Here is a 15,436-nt window from a genome sequence, read left to right on the forward strand (position 1 = left end):
AGCAGGAGGCTCTCACCCGTGGGCTCCCACACCCGGCGCAGGCTGGGGTCCGGCCTCAGCCCGGCTCCCCGCCGACCCCATCTCCGCCTCCCCGCGCCCCCGACCGAGGCCCTGAGTCGGTCAGCTGGCAGGCTGGCACCCGCTTCCTGTCCCGCAGACCTGGGCGCCCTTCCTGGGCTGTTATCTGACTCCACTATCGGCAGGTGGCATCCAGGAACACCGGGGACTTCTAGGAAAAACGATGTTCTGCAAGACGAAGGCACGCGGCCCGGTGACCCCGGTGGCCCCGCCGAGGCCTGTGTGCCCCGAGCCAGCAGCCCGGCTCGACCCGGGAGCCCGCGCCCCGAGCCCGCTCTCCTTGCTGATTGCAAGGAGTCCCACCTGCAGGGGGTCGTGCTGCCTGCTCCCCGGACCAGCCTGGGGAAGTCACCTCCCCTTTCCGAGCGTCCACCTCCTCCGTCCTCTACGTGCATGTTGACCGTGGTTGCTAACACACGTTCAGTGCCTACGAGGCATCGGGCATGCTAAGCACTGCACATGGTAATAGTCACCTCCCTCCGCAAGAACTGGCACATTGTGAGATTTTCATCAGGGTCTGTCATTGTTATTATTATCTGTGATGTCATGGGAACCAACAACTTCAATCTAATAGTTTAAAAAAAAAAAGATTTTATTTGAGAGAGAGAGAGAGCCTGAGCAGGGAGGGGAAGAGGGGGAAAGGGAGAAGCAGGCTTCCCACTGAGCTGGGAGCCCATGTAGGGCTCAATCCCAGGGCCCTGAGATCATAACCTGAGCCAAAGGTAGATGCTTAACTGACTGAGCCACCCAGGTGCCCTTTATCTTTTAATAAATGAGAACACTGACATGGAGAAGCAGTGATTGACCTACCTAAAATCATATGATGTCATCAGTGACAGAGCAAAAACTAGAACTCAAGTCTCATCGAAATTAAGATGTGGCTACCAAAAAGCCACAGAAATCATAGCATATCTAGAAATATGCTATGGGATTATGTGATTTCTATGGAAAAAATTTTTAAATTCTTTTTTTTTGGGGGGGTACAGTATACTTTATTGATGGTACATGACAAGGTAGGGCTCCCCAAGCCACTCCCCTTCCTTGGGGTCTGGGATGTAAATTGGAGGTCAGGAGATTCTCAGTGTGTTGGGGGATTAAGCTGGGGCAGGAACTCCCCAGCAGCTGAGGGCCTCTCTCTTCCTCTTGTTCTTGCTGGGGCTGGTGGTCCAGGAGGCTCTTACTCCTTGGAGGCCACGTGGACCATGAGGTCCACCACCCAGTTGCTGTAGCCAAATTCATTGTCATACCAGGAAATGAGCTTGATGAAGTGGTCATTGAGGGCAATGTCAGCCCTGGCGTCGAAGGTGGAAGAGTGGGTGTCACAGCTGAAGTCGTAGGAGACAACCTGGTCCTCAGTGTAGCCCAGGATGCCCTTGAGGTGGCCCTCCTATGCCTGCTTCACTACCTTCTTGATGTCGTCATATTTGGCAGCTTTCTCCAGGCAGCAGGTCAGATCCACAACTGACACGTTGGGGGTGGGGACAGGGAAGGCCATGCCAGTGAGCTTCCCGTTCAGCTCAGGGATGACCTTGCCCACAGCCTTGGCAGCGCCAGTGGAAGCAGGGATGATGTTCTGGGCAGCCCCTTGGCCATCGCCACAGCTTCCCAGAGGAGATGTCCACAGTCTTCTGGGTGGCAGTGATGGCATGGACGGTGGTCATGAGGCCCTCCTCGATGCCGAAGTGGTCATGGATGACTTTGGCTAGAGGAGCCAAGCAGTTGGTGGTGCAGGAGGCATTGCTGACAATCTTGAGGGAGTTGTCATACTTCTCGTGGTTCACGCCCATCACAAACATGGGGGCATCAGCAGAAGGAGAAGAGAAGATGACCCTCTTGGCCCCGCCCTTCAGGTGAGCCCCAGCCTTCTCCACGGTGGTGAAGACCCCAGTGGACTCCACAACATACTCAGCACCAGCATCACCACGTTTGATGTTGGCGGGATCTCGCTCCTGGAAGATGGAGGTGGACTTCCCGTTGATGACAAGTTTCCCGTTCTCAGCCTTGACCGTGCGGTGGAATTTGCCGTGGGTAGAATCATACTGGAGCATGTACACCATGTAGTTGAGATCAATGAAGGGGTCATTGATGGTGACAATATCGATTTTGCCAGAGTTCAAAGCAGCCCTGGCAACCAGGCACCCAATAAGGCCAAATCCACTCACTCCAACCTTCACCATCGTGTCTCCGGGACGCGGCTGGCCCTGCACCAGAAGATGCGGCTGTCTGTCAAACGGGGAGGAGCAGAGAGCCAAAATTTAAAATTCTAATGAAAAACATAAAAAGTGATCTGAATAAGTGGAGAATGGAAATATTCAATGCTCTTGAGTGGGCAATTTCACATGATAATGGTAATAATTATTCTCGGGTTAATTCATAAATGAAATGCAGAGACCAGTTGGGCATTTTGAGGAGCTTGAAAACTGGATTCTAAAAATGTCTTTGGAGGAAGACAGGTCCACGAATAGCTAACTTTAGAAAAAAGAGGGGAGAATTGGCTGGAAGTCACTGAGACATTAGAAGGTGGTAGTAATAAAAAACTGTTGGTTTTGGCACAAGAATAGATAAATGGATTGGTGAATCTTCGTAGAGAGGAGAGTCAGAGCCTTATGTAATCAGACCCTAATATATATATGACACAGGAGCCATTGCAATTCTGTAGGGAAAGACCAGATTGTTTAGTGTATGGAGTAGAGGAAACTTGTTCACTATTTGGAGAGGAAATAGAATAGGATCCCTTTCTTAAGAAGATTCCAGATGACTTAAAGTTCTAAATGTGAAAGATAAAATATCAAATATTAGAGAAAAAAAGTGAGCCATTTTTATTATCTAGAGGAAGGAAGAGTTTTCATGAACAAAAATAAGGATCACTTTTCAACAAAGAATATAGGGACAAAGTCACTAGACAGGTGACAGGAAAGATAAAGATTTTTGTGATATCTCAAATTGCAAAGGCAGGTACGATTTACAGACAGCAGGCATGATTTCCTGCTACCCAAGCAGAGGAGAGCAGCCCCTGTAAGAAAATGGGAAAAGAAAACCTAATAGATACTTACAAGGAAGAAAGCTTACAAATTAATAGATAAATGAAGAAATGCTCAAAATCATGAATAGTCAGTAAATGCCAGTTAAAGCAATAAGATATCCCTTTAACCTATTGACTGAAAAATTAGAAAACTATATAATGCAAGTGTCATTTAGGTGCAGGGATAAAAGATCCCGCATACACTGATGTACACGGACGAGAGTGTATCTGCATTAGTCTGAGTTATTTAATGAAATTGTGAATATGCATGCATCCCGGGGGGCCCAGCAATCCCACTCCTGGGCATAAATCCCAAGAAATTCTTTTTAAAAAAAATTTATTTTTTATTTACATTCAATTTAGTTAACATAGAGTGTATTCTTAAGTTTCAGGGGTAGAATTCATTTTTATTTATTTATTTTTTACTTTTTTAAAAATCTAAATTCAATTTGCCAACATACAGTATAACACCCAGTGCTTCTTACTGAGCTCTGAGAGGAGTAGGTTTGGTTATTGTTTGTAATTATTCGCTCTCCTTGCCCCATAAAAGGACTTCCACTGACCTCAGCAGGACTTTGAGGAGGATGCTGGGCTTCTCAGCCTGAGGGGGTAGGGCAGGGGGTAGGGATGGGGGTGAGGTCAGGCTCGGCCATGTGACTTGCTTTGGCCAGTGGAACAGAAGTGGAAGTTCTAAAAGCCAATCGGTGCAGAAGCTTCCAGTGCTGTTGCTTTTTCCCCCTCCATCTCTCTAGCTCTTTTTTTCCTCTGCCAGGGATAGGACTTGTCCCAAATAAAGGCTGTTCCTTCAGCCTGGCTGCTGTGATGAGGATGCATGGAACAGGAAGGAGCCTGTTGCCAGCAGCTGGAACATGTGGCCTGAACAAGAAAGGAGGCTTTGTGGTTGTTAGCCGCTGAAGTCTTTTGTTTTGCTTTTATTATAGCAGCAAAACTAATACAGGGATCTGCGAGCTCATTGTTCACTGCAGTGCTGTTCATGGTGGCAGATAGTCGGGGGGGCAGCCTCAGTGTCCATCGCTGATGAAACATGGCACACACGGTGGGCTACTAGCAGTCTTAACATGCAAAAAATTAAGCATTCACAAAAAAATTATGGATGAACCTTAAAAATACAGTGCTTAGTGAAAATATTAAGAAATAGTATCGTACATAACCAATGAACCTAAAAAACACAAAACTACACAACACATGGATTTCACAGAAATACACACCTGCGAAAAGATGAGGACATTAGCATGATGTCTAGGGATGAGAGAAGACTGGGAGGGGGGTATGGAGATAAATAGAATTTTGAAATGTCCAATCAATTAACATTTTTAAAGAGTAATTTGGAAAAAAAAAAGGAAATAAGGGAAAGGGGGATCCACAGCAATTAGCAATTTGCTTAGTGCTTTTTCTTTCATACTCTGTTGCTTCGTTATTCATACTCCCAGAAAAACAGTAATGTCGCAAGTCATAAATCGCTTCATATGTTTTGACTGCAATATTTCCTCCAACCCCTATTGGACTCTATAAAGACAGCAGATGTCACCCTTCTCATTTAACGCATTTTTATCCAGTGGCTTTGCTGGTAAGAGATTAGTAGTCCCTCACCCTGACATAAAACGTAGTATGTGACAGGTGCTATTCTGAGCATTTTATAGGTATTAACACATTTAAACCTCACGACAATTTCACGGGCAGTTCCTCTTATTATCATCATCTCCATTTTATAGCAGGGGAAACTGAGGCACAGTGGAGTGACTTGCCATGCAAATAGTATGTAGTGGATCGAGGATTTGAGTCGCATTATGACTCTAGAGTTAAGGCGATATCATATTTAGTCCCGGACTGTATGCGTAAACTAAGATGTCCTGGAAAAGCCAGGACACACGGCACACTGTCACATCCAACTTCTAGACACTGTGCTATGCTGCCTCTCAGAAGGACGTCCAGGCCCCTGAGTTCACAGGCAAGTACCCTTCATCACAGCAGGACTGTTTAAGATCAGATCTTGCCAATTCCTAGGAAAAATAACAGCAGAAGTTGGCTCTCTGGGTATTTAAGAAGTGGAAATGGGGAATGTGATCTGGTTTCAGAGCTGAAAAGTGGTTGAGCTGGGCCCTCGGGGACTTGGATTGGAGCTGTCACACACAGGAGGATAAAGCCTCAGCCAGCCTTGGGCTCTATGTCAAAGAAAAAAAGAATAAGGAATAATCTGAAGATGTAAAAGGTTTTTCTCCTGATCTGAGGCTAAACAGGCTGGCTAATAGAAGGCACTTTCCTCCAACACAGTCTACTCTGCCCTTGTAAGATGGAGATGTTTCTGTTCCTTCCCCACCCAGACTCCTCAGGAAGAATTAATAATTACACTGTACTAGTTGCATTGCACTGATGCTTACAAAGTGGCAACATTCACTCCTTTGCCTTATATGCATGATCTCATCTATGCCTCACAATGATCCTATAAAGCAAGTATCATTAGTAATAGTAGTAATTTATCCATTTTACAGATGAGAAAACTGAGACTATGGGATGTTCCGCACTTGCTGAAAGCTACACATTTTGTAATAAATTGAGGTTTAATTTTCCTTAGAGCCCATGCTCTCTGTGAGAATTTAGTTGATCACTCCTCCCCCCATTGCATGGAATGCTATCTGGTAGACAGAATGGGATCAACATTCCTCATTCTAACCCATCTTTGGACAAGGAGTAGGAGTGGTTCTAAAAATGAGCTTCATTTCCCCACAGTTTGGGGGAAATCTATATACCTTCAGACTGGAATTATTTACTCTTTGGAGTAGAAAGACCTATCAGGAGAACTTGTTGGACATTTTTTTTTAATACAGAAAGAAGGGGAGATAAATAAGGAAAGGTTCCTCCCAGTAGGGAAAGAAAAGAAGGTGCCGTGATGTAGAGAAATTGAGTCACCATAGCTGGCATGACATCAATGCACCATGTTGGCGAGAGAAATGCTCCGTCTCCACAACCCTTGGACATATTGACTCCCAGGGCAGCCCAGAGCCCCTCAGGCAAGCTCATCAAATTACTGGAATTATTAACAGCTTCTTGTTGGCAGGTCCAAGGAATCTCACACAACTCCAGTCTGACCCCTGAAGCTCAACAGTCTTTATTAACCTGCTTTTGAAGATGGATTCAAATGGAAGGATGTGACGTTGGTGGTTAAAGCACCTTAGGGAGAACTTTCCTTTGTCAGGGCAGGGATGGTCTGCCTCCCTCTTCCAGGCTTCATCCAGGAAAAGTCCAGAAGGACCCGCGTCCCCCCACGTAGATATGACATACTGTAGAATCATCCATACACAAAAAATGTTTCCTCCTGTGTTATTCACAGTGAAGACAGACCTTTGACTCTGCACTCTTCATTCACTTCATAATTTTTTTCACTTAAATTCAGATCTTAAAATCTGAGAGATGGAAAGAGCTATGGCGGATTCTAGTTCTGGCCCCATCATCAACTCTAACTCAGTGACTTCACCTCTTTGGAATTCTGTTTTCTTATCTTGCTTCAACAAGAGGAAGAAAAGTGAGAACTTTTTTTAAGGCTTAAAAAATTTCAGAGAGAGCCACTTTGAGAATCTTTTAGTTGCTTAGGGGTAAAGAAGATTAGCTTCCTAATAACAATTTTTGGCATAGTTCCTCAGCCAACTCAACTAGACTGAATAAATAGCTCAATGATGTGGTAACACAGGGGTAAAGTCATGGTGGCCAGGAAAAGTGTTTGGTATCTGCCAAAAAAAACACACAAATTTATAAAGGCAGTACTGACCCTAAGCCATATAGGTAGGACAAAATTATTACTCTTCTTCATGCAGCTTAACTTTCATAATACTCTTCAATGTCAGGAGATTAGCTTGGCAGATGGCCAAGAAGAGAAGAACAGAAGTAGCTTTTACGGTATTCAAAATCCCAACGGGTAGAGCACAGAAAGGGTGAGATCCCAGAGGCCGAATTCCCCCAGCAAAAGCACTGCATCACCAATGAGTCTACTCCAAGAAGAGGAGAGCTTCTTCCCTCGGTTTGCCTATTTAGGGCCATCTTCCTGAAGATGGGACCATTGGAAAGCACGCTTCTTTCTAATTTAGGATTCAATTGGTTAGGATCTCACTGATCGATTGGAGGAACCTCTCCCAAGGCATAAGCATCCTGTCTCCTATTTTTTTCTCCATTTGAATGTTAGTATCTCCAAAGCACAAGGACTAAGAAGACTTTGTAAACATCAAGTCTTGGATTCTAAGGATGCAGCAAGATGATTTTTAAAAACATATTATGAGGGATCCCTGGGTGGCGCAGCGGTTTGGCGCCTGCCTTTGGCCCAGGGCGCGATCCTGGAGACCCGGGATCGAATCCCACGTCGGGCTCCCGGTGCATGGAGCCTGCTTCTCCCTCTGCCTGTGTCTCTGCCTCTCTCTCTCTCACTGTGTGCCTATCATAAATAAATAAATTTAAAAAAAAATTAAAAAAAAAAAACATATTATGATTTCTTATTTCTGCTTCCCCAAGCAACAACCATCTGTTGTCAGAAGAGGGTTGGACAGAAATGGGCAGAAACGGCCACAATGTACATTTATTGAGACTTTCCTAGGTGCCTGCCGTTGTTCTGACCACTACACCTGTCCTCTCTTGTAATCTCAACGACCTTATGAGGAGAGCTTTATTGTTATCTCTTTACTGACTGGAGAAACTGAGGCACGGAGAGTGTAAATAACTTACCCAAGATCAAAGAGCTAGGAAAGGTGGAGGCCTGAGATTGGATGTTCAGCTTTTGCCTTCTAAACTAAGGTTTATGGCAGAGACAACGGTAGTGAAAACAAAAACATTCGCTTTTGTCAGGGAGGGAGAGTTCTTCCTCTACACACATGGTCTCCCAGCTGGGCTAAGAATTAATTACACGAGACAAGTTTATGGGAGAAGAAATCCCAAAGTAGTATTACGTACACACTGAGGTCCACTAATGGAATCAAGACCCAAAGAAGTGACCAAGGCAGGCAGTTTTTTAATGCATTTTAGACGAAGAATTGACAGATCTGTGAGGAATGCACATAATAAGGGGGACAGGTGTTTGGGAGCTTTATTTTTTTTTATAATAAATTTATTTTTTATTGGTGTTCAATTTACCAACATACAGAATAACACCCAGTGCTCATCCCGTCAAGTGCCCTAGGGGTGGTGGAAGGGGAGGAGGGCGGGGGGTGGGGGTGAATGGGTGACGGGGCACTTGATGGGTGCTTTAAAGAGTAAGGAATTCTAAGCAGAATTTGGGCTGACAAAGGAGATTAATATAAGGATAACTGGTTTATTTTATAGCTTTCTGGACCTTCAAGTCCCTATCTCTGGTCATGAGGATGTTTTTTTACTTCTTAGTACAGAGAGGGTATTTTTCATATGGGAGATTTGCTTGCTCTTTTGCGGGGGAAGAGGGGCATCTGAGTGTCCCTGCACCTGTTCTTTCCCAAGTAGCTCCAATTCAAAATAATCAATATGCCATTGTGGTGCATTTGAGGGCGGTCTTCCCCGGGTCTCTACAATTTGTGCTTGGCTTTCAAAAAAAAAAAAAAAAAAACAAAAAAACTCTGTTGAGTTATAACATTTATACAAACCAAAAAGCACACAGATCAACTCTCCAGATCAGTGAAGCCTCTCCAAGTGAACAGTCCCATGTAATCAGCACCTATATCAAGAAGCAATGGTGCCGGCACCCAGAAGTCCTCCCTGAATCCTCCTCCAATTCCTGCCCCTCACTTATGTTTTGACTTTTAAAAGTGATCAATCTATTTTTGCATCTTTTGAAAATTGTTATCATTGGAATCACACACTGTATGTTTTAGGTGTGTGTTGGGCTTCTTTCACTCAGATTTTTATTGTGAGATTCACTCGTATTATTGCGTTGTCTCAATGATGTGTGGCGTTCTCTATACATATACCAAAATGCATCTATCCATTTTACTATTGACTGACGTTTGGGTTGTTTTCAGTTTGGGACTATAATGAATAGTGCCACTGTGACTCTTCTTGGACGTATCTTCTGGTGAATGTAAACCCACATCTTGTCGGATGCACATCCGGGGGTGGAGGTCCTGGCTTACGTATTATGCTTATATTCGCTTTTATACACATGTTCAACTGTTTTCCAAAGTACTTGACTACATCTCTACATCCACTAGGTATAAATGAGCATTCTAGTTGGTCTACATCCTCACCAGTGTCTGTCTTTTCCTTTTAACCATTATGGACGGCAAGACTGGCTATACAGTGTGTGGAAACCAGAGCAAAATAAAAATGTGGAAGACCTTATTTTAAGTTTTTAGGAATTTCGAAAAGTGACAGTGAAGCATGAAGTTAAGTGCAGGGTCCTTTTAAGGGCGAGTCCTCTGTGACTATACAAGCCACCTGCTCAGGAAGCCACCCTGGAGAGAGGGGGGTATGTAGGTGAGTCACATGGCTGTGTTAATTACATTTCTTTGATGATGAATGCTATTGAACACATTTTTATGTGTTTATTAACCACCTTGATATCTTCTTTTAAGAATAGCCTATTCAACTCATTTGTTTATTTGATTTTTAAAAATTTGTCTTTTAAAAATTAATTTGTAGAAACCAGTCATATTTTCTGGATATGAGGCTTTCATTAGACCTAGGTACAGGGATGTGGATATTTCCTGGATACACAGTCTTGTAAAAATGTAATTATTTGTGTATGTGTACATACCAAATCCCTCTCCCACCCTGTGGCTTGTCTTTTACACTCTTTTCCTGGTGTCGTTTTTGAATGAGTTATTAATTTTAAGATATTTTTAACATGGTCTCCTATGATTAGCAGTTTATTATTATTCTTTAAAGATTTTATTTATTTATTCATGAGAGACACAGAGAGAGAGGCAGAGACACAGGTGGAGGGAGAAGCAGGCTCCATGCAGGGAGCCCGATGTGGGACTCAATCCCCGGACCCGGGACCATGACCTGAGGCTCAACCGTTGAGCCACCCAGGCGTCCCTATGATTAGCCTTGAGAAATCATACTTGGGAAATCTTTGCTTACCCCAAAGTAATGGAGACATTATTTTCTGTTTCCTTTCAAAAGCTATATTGTTTTTCCTTTTCACATTTACATCTAAAAATTTATCTGGAACTGACTTTTGTCTGTGGTTGGACTTTTGTCCATATATGTGGCTCTCTAATGATTTTTTACGTGGCATGACTTTTTGAAAAGACCATTTTTTCCCTCTTGGCCTTACAGTAACAACTTTATCATCTTTGGGCGATTATATGTGGGACTGTTTCTAGATTTTCTGTTCCCTTCCCTTGGTCTCTTTGCTACCTTCCTACAAATACCAATCTGTTTAAAAAAATAGATCTCAGTAGGGGCACTTGGGTGGCTCAATTGGTTAACTTTCTGCCTTTGGCTCAGATCATGATCTCACGGTCCTGGGATCCAGCCCTGAGTGGGCTCCCTGCTCAGGGGGGAGTCTTCTCCCTTCACCCCTCCCTGTCCCTTTCCTGCTGCCTGTCTCCTGTCCCTGCTTCCCCTCCTCCTTCCCCCTCTCCAGCCCTGCTCATGCTCTCTCTTTCTCAAATAAATAAATAAAATATTTAAAAAAATAGGTCTCAATATTTGGTAGGGTAAGTCTTCCATCTTCATTCTCTGTCCTTAAGATTGCCTTATTTATTCTCGGCCCGGTGTATTTCCACATAAGTTTCAGAATCCATCTGGTATTTGATTTGGGATTATATTCAATCTATAGATCTATCTGAGGAAAACTGACATGTCTACAACATGGAGTCAGTTCATGAGTAAGTTATATTCCTTCATTTATGTCATCTTTGATTTCTCTCAATAAAGTTTTATAAGTTTTAGTGTAGGAGTTTTAGATATGTCATTAGATTGATTTGTAGGTACCTGAATTTTTTATGCTATTGTTAGTGGTAATTTTTTTAAGCTTTTTAAAAATTTCTTTATGGTTAGCATGTAGAAATTCACCTGCCTGGGTATCGTCCTCTCCTGTACAATACGGAGTAGAAATATGGTGACATCTTATCTCATTTCTGATCTCATGGGGAAAGCTTTCAATATTTTGCCATTGATTATGTTGTTTACTGTTGGTTTTTTAGGTGTTCTTTATAAACTGAGAAAGTTTCATTTTATTCCTAGTGTTCTGAGGATTTTTTTAAAATCATGAATTGGTTTCACATTTTATCAAAGTCTTTTCTGTATCTTTATCATCAGGTGATTTCCTCCTTTTTTTTTTTTAAATCAGTGTGTAAGTTACATGGATTCATATTCAAATGTTTAACTACCCATGTATTCTTGTGATAAACCCAATTTGGTGATAGTATATTATCCTTATTATATAATATTAGATTCTAATAATGTTTTGATCAGAATTTTTCCAGTTATATCTAGGAGGGAAAGTAGTTTGTAATTTTTCCATTCCTATAAATTTCTTGTCAGATTTTGGCTCTAAGGTTATTCTGAACTCCTAAAAAAGAGGTGAGAACTGTTCCTTCTCTTTCTATTCTCTAGAAGAGCTTCTGTAAGATCAGTTTATTTGGTACATTTAAATGTTTGGAAGAAAAAAAAATAAATATTTGGAAGAACTGGTGAACCAACTTAGGCTAAAACAAAGTTTTCCTAATGAGAAGGAAGAACTTTTATAATTGATTCAATTTTATTACATAGGATTGTTTAGATTTTTAATTTATTCTTGTTAGTTTTTCTAACTTGTGTTTCTCAATAAATTTGTCCATCATATTGTCAAATTTATTGAAACAGAGTAGTTCATAAGAAATGTTATTGTCTTTCTAATATCTAGAGTGATATCCCCCTTTTCAGTCTCAATTTGATAATTTGTGCTTTTTCTCTTATTTTTGTAGTTTGTTAGAAATTTGCCAATTTATTAAATCTTTTTAAAGCTAACATTTGACTGTGTTAATTTTCTCTACTATACTTTTGTTTTCTACTTCTTTAATTTTAAAAAAAATTTCCTCCACTCCACTTTCTTTGGGTTTAATTTTTTTCCAGCTTTTTTATATGAAAACTGAGATCATTGCTTTTTAGCCATTCTTGTATTCTTTAATACTCATTAATATATTTCCCTAAACACTCTTTTTAGCTACATCCTGAAAGTTTTAATGCATTTTGTTTTTACTACCTTTCCATTACAACTATTTTCTAATTTCAGCTGTGATACTTTTTCATTTCATGTGTTATTTAGAGTATTACTTGATTCCCAAGCAGTTGGACATTTATCTTTTTTCCTTTTCTTTTTTCTTTTAAAAAATGTTTTATAATCTTACTTACACTGTGGTCAGAGAATATATTCTATATTAGTTCAGCCATTTGAAATTTCTTGCAGCTTGCCTTATGACCTAAAATATGGTCAATTTTAGTAAACATTCCATGTATGCTTGAGTATAATGGGTGTTCTATGGCTATCTGGTACAGTATAGTATATACTTCAATTAGGTCACGTTTATTCATTACTTTATTCACACTTCTATATCCACACCAAATTTTTGTCTGCTTGTTCTATTTATCAAAATACATGCATTAAAGTCTCTCACTATGGTGAGGATGTTCTACTTTCTCCCTTGTAAGTAATTGTCATGGTTCACATCTGTTGAAATATTTGCCCTACCTAAGGAAATAGTCAGATAAGCAGCAGTACTTAGCAATAATGTGAAAGATACAAGAACAATAAAATGGTGGTAATGCCCAGGGGTGGAGCCTACATTCCTCAAATCCCTCCCTGACATATTTGCTTTGAGCTGGACTCCCTAGGATACTAAGCATCCATTTACCTATTTGCCTTAGGCACTGCCCCTTGCATGTAGTTACATTTGCTAAATTATTTGATGAAAAGTCCATAGGTGGTTTATTCTAAAGGAAAATTGCATTATTACCAGTCCATTTCTAATTCCAAATTCTTCTTCTAAAGTACTCTGGTCTTCTATTTCCAGACATTTTTGTGGAAAGCTTATTCAATTTTTCTTTCTTCCTTCTCTCCTTGCTCCCTCCCTTCTGTGTCCCTCCCTCCCTCCTTCCCTCCTCATTCTCTCCCTTCCTTTTATAGTAAAGTAAATGTGAAACTTAAACCATAATAATCAGTAGTAGAATAAAATTTACATTCAACATCTATAAGAGGAGAAGGTGAAATCATTTCAGTGGTTTCCAACTTGGGTACTCTGAATCTTTAGGGTTCCATCAATTTAAAAATAATGGTGATCATTGAGCTCTTGTGACTGTAGCTAATGGAAATTGTAATAAAACACAAGTTAATAGCAATTTCATATTTATATAGGAAGCAAGAGCCATCCGTCCCAAATACTTTTCTCACTTGCTTATTGCCCCTTTGATACTTAAAAGTTATGCTCACAGCGTTGAAAATAAGTCTTAAAGCACAATTAGGTCTGAGAGAAGCCCCTTAGATTAAAAGTCAAACTAAGGTATATGTGACTGATTCACATCTGTCAAAGCTGGTTTTGCCTAGGGCAGTCGGTGAGGTGGTGGAAGGGACATTAACTGACAGACATGGGGAAGGAGTCTGAAAGAACTTGGAAAACAAGAGCCTAGGTTGAAGCCAGACAATGTGATAGAAGCAAAGTCATAGGCAGTTCAGAGGCTCAGGGATTGGGGCTCCCCAGATCCTTGGAAGGCCTTCTCCCTTTGTTTTTTTTCTCACATCAAGGAGGCTTCTCTGATCATCAGCATCCAGATCTAGCAGTAAGAAATTCCAATTCTGGGGAATACAGCAATTACAAGAAGGGGAGACACATTGTGATCCATCTGGGGAAAAAGGGTCTACAGAAAACTCCTCCAAATGCCCATGATGCCAACACTACCTCAAAGGCATACCTTGAACTCCTCCAAGTAGTCTGGAAAATCAACAGCTTTTAGATCCTCACAAATGGGACCAGGGACTGGATGAGTGACTTCATGTTTGGCTTGCTTGCTGCCTGGCCATGGCTCAATCATTTTACACAATGTAGAGGTTCATACAGATTTCCTAGGGGCTTAGGGTGTTGGCCCAAGGTTCAGTAAAAAACAAACAAACAAATAAGAGCACCCTATAGCAACACTATTTGGATTTGGTCTTACTAATTGTGAGATTTCCTTTAAGTTTTTGGTCAAATGACAGCTTTGCAGTGAAGCATTCACTGAATGCTTGATTGAAAATTGTAGCACCCCACACCCAACTTTCTCTGTCCCTCTGCCCAGATTTATTTGTCTCAAAAGCATTGATTTCTGCCTTCTAACATATTATATCATCTACTTGTTTATTGACTTCCCCAAGGGAGTGTACAGTTCATGGAGACAGAGCTCTTTGAGGACTTTGTTTATTACTATACTCCCAGAACATACCACGGTACCTGGCCCCTAGTACATGGTCCAAAAAATTGTGTTAAATGAGTGGATGAAATTAACTTATACATGTAAAGGATTTAGAAAAGTACCCAAAACGTATGCAGCATTCAAAAATGTTTTTTTAAATGTCAGTTTTTACTATTTTCCTTGTTATGTTTGGAGTTAACAAAGTAGAAATACTTATTCTAAGTCATAGTGTTAATACAACAGAAAATGGAAATTCTTGTCATGATTTTTGGGAAATAAGGCCACCATTCTGTTCTTAATGCTCTCTGCTGCTCATATCTTTATCTTGTTTACATTCAGATCACTTTGTTCTTACTTAGCCTTGATCTCTGATGTATACTGTCATCAGGGAAGGCAAGTTTCTAGGTAAATATATAGAGAAACTCCATAAAGGCAATAATGGCTTTTTGGGGGGGGGGGGGGTTATGAGTATTAAAGACAGCAATCTATGACCCATAAATCAATTTCATTAAGAGGGATGGCTCTAGATTTTTGTCTGTTCCTGAGATGTTTGCTAAACTCAGGCCACAGTAGGAACTAGATAGTAAAATGGAGTCATGTACACTATGTTAAATGGACTTGGCCCTCCTTTCTTGTAAACTTTATCTTTACTCATCATCCTCCTGGCTGGTTAGCTATTCTCGGGTACCATACGAGTCCTGCTTTATATACCATGGGGTTCTTTAGAAGCTTGAGGTGTCTTTTCTTTCACCAGGAACTCCTTCCTTAAAAGCAAACACAGGGAGAAGTCAGGATGTTAAAGTTTTGCCCTCACCCACCACTTTAAACATTAATTAGCAAATTGTTTCGCAGATGTGATCTTTGTCAGGTCTCTCAGAAGTAGATGGTGACAGGAGATGATGTGCTTAGATAGGGGTCCAACAGCTATTAACATTGATCAGAAAAGGTTGTCTGGGAATATCTGGGAGAGGTTCCTAGTGGGGAGGAAGTATC

At 41.3% G+C, this 15,436-nt stretch overlaps 1 pseudogene; it reads right to left on the minus strand.

Moving 5' to 3' along the window:
* Positions 1-793: 793 nt before the first annotated feature.
* On the minus strand, positions 794-3,256 carry LOC144293432 (glyceraldehyde-3-phosphate dehydrogenase pseudogene; annotated as a pseudogene).
* Positions 3,257-15,436: the final 12,180 nt, after the last annotated feature.

Source organism: Canis aureus, chromosome 21 (assembly GCF_053574225.1).
Source record: "Canis aureus isolate CA01 chromosome 21, VMU_Caureus_v.1.0, whole genome shotgun sequence".
Taxonomy (NCBI): Eukaryota; Metazoa; Chordata; class Mammalia; order Carnivora; family Canidae; genus Canis; species Canis aureus.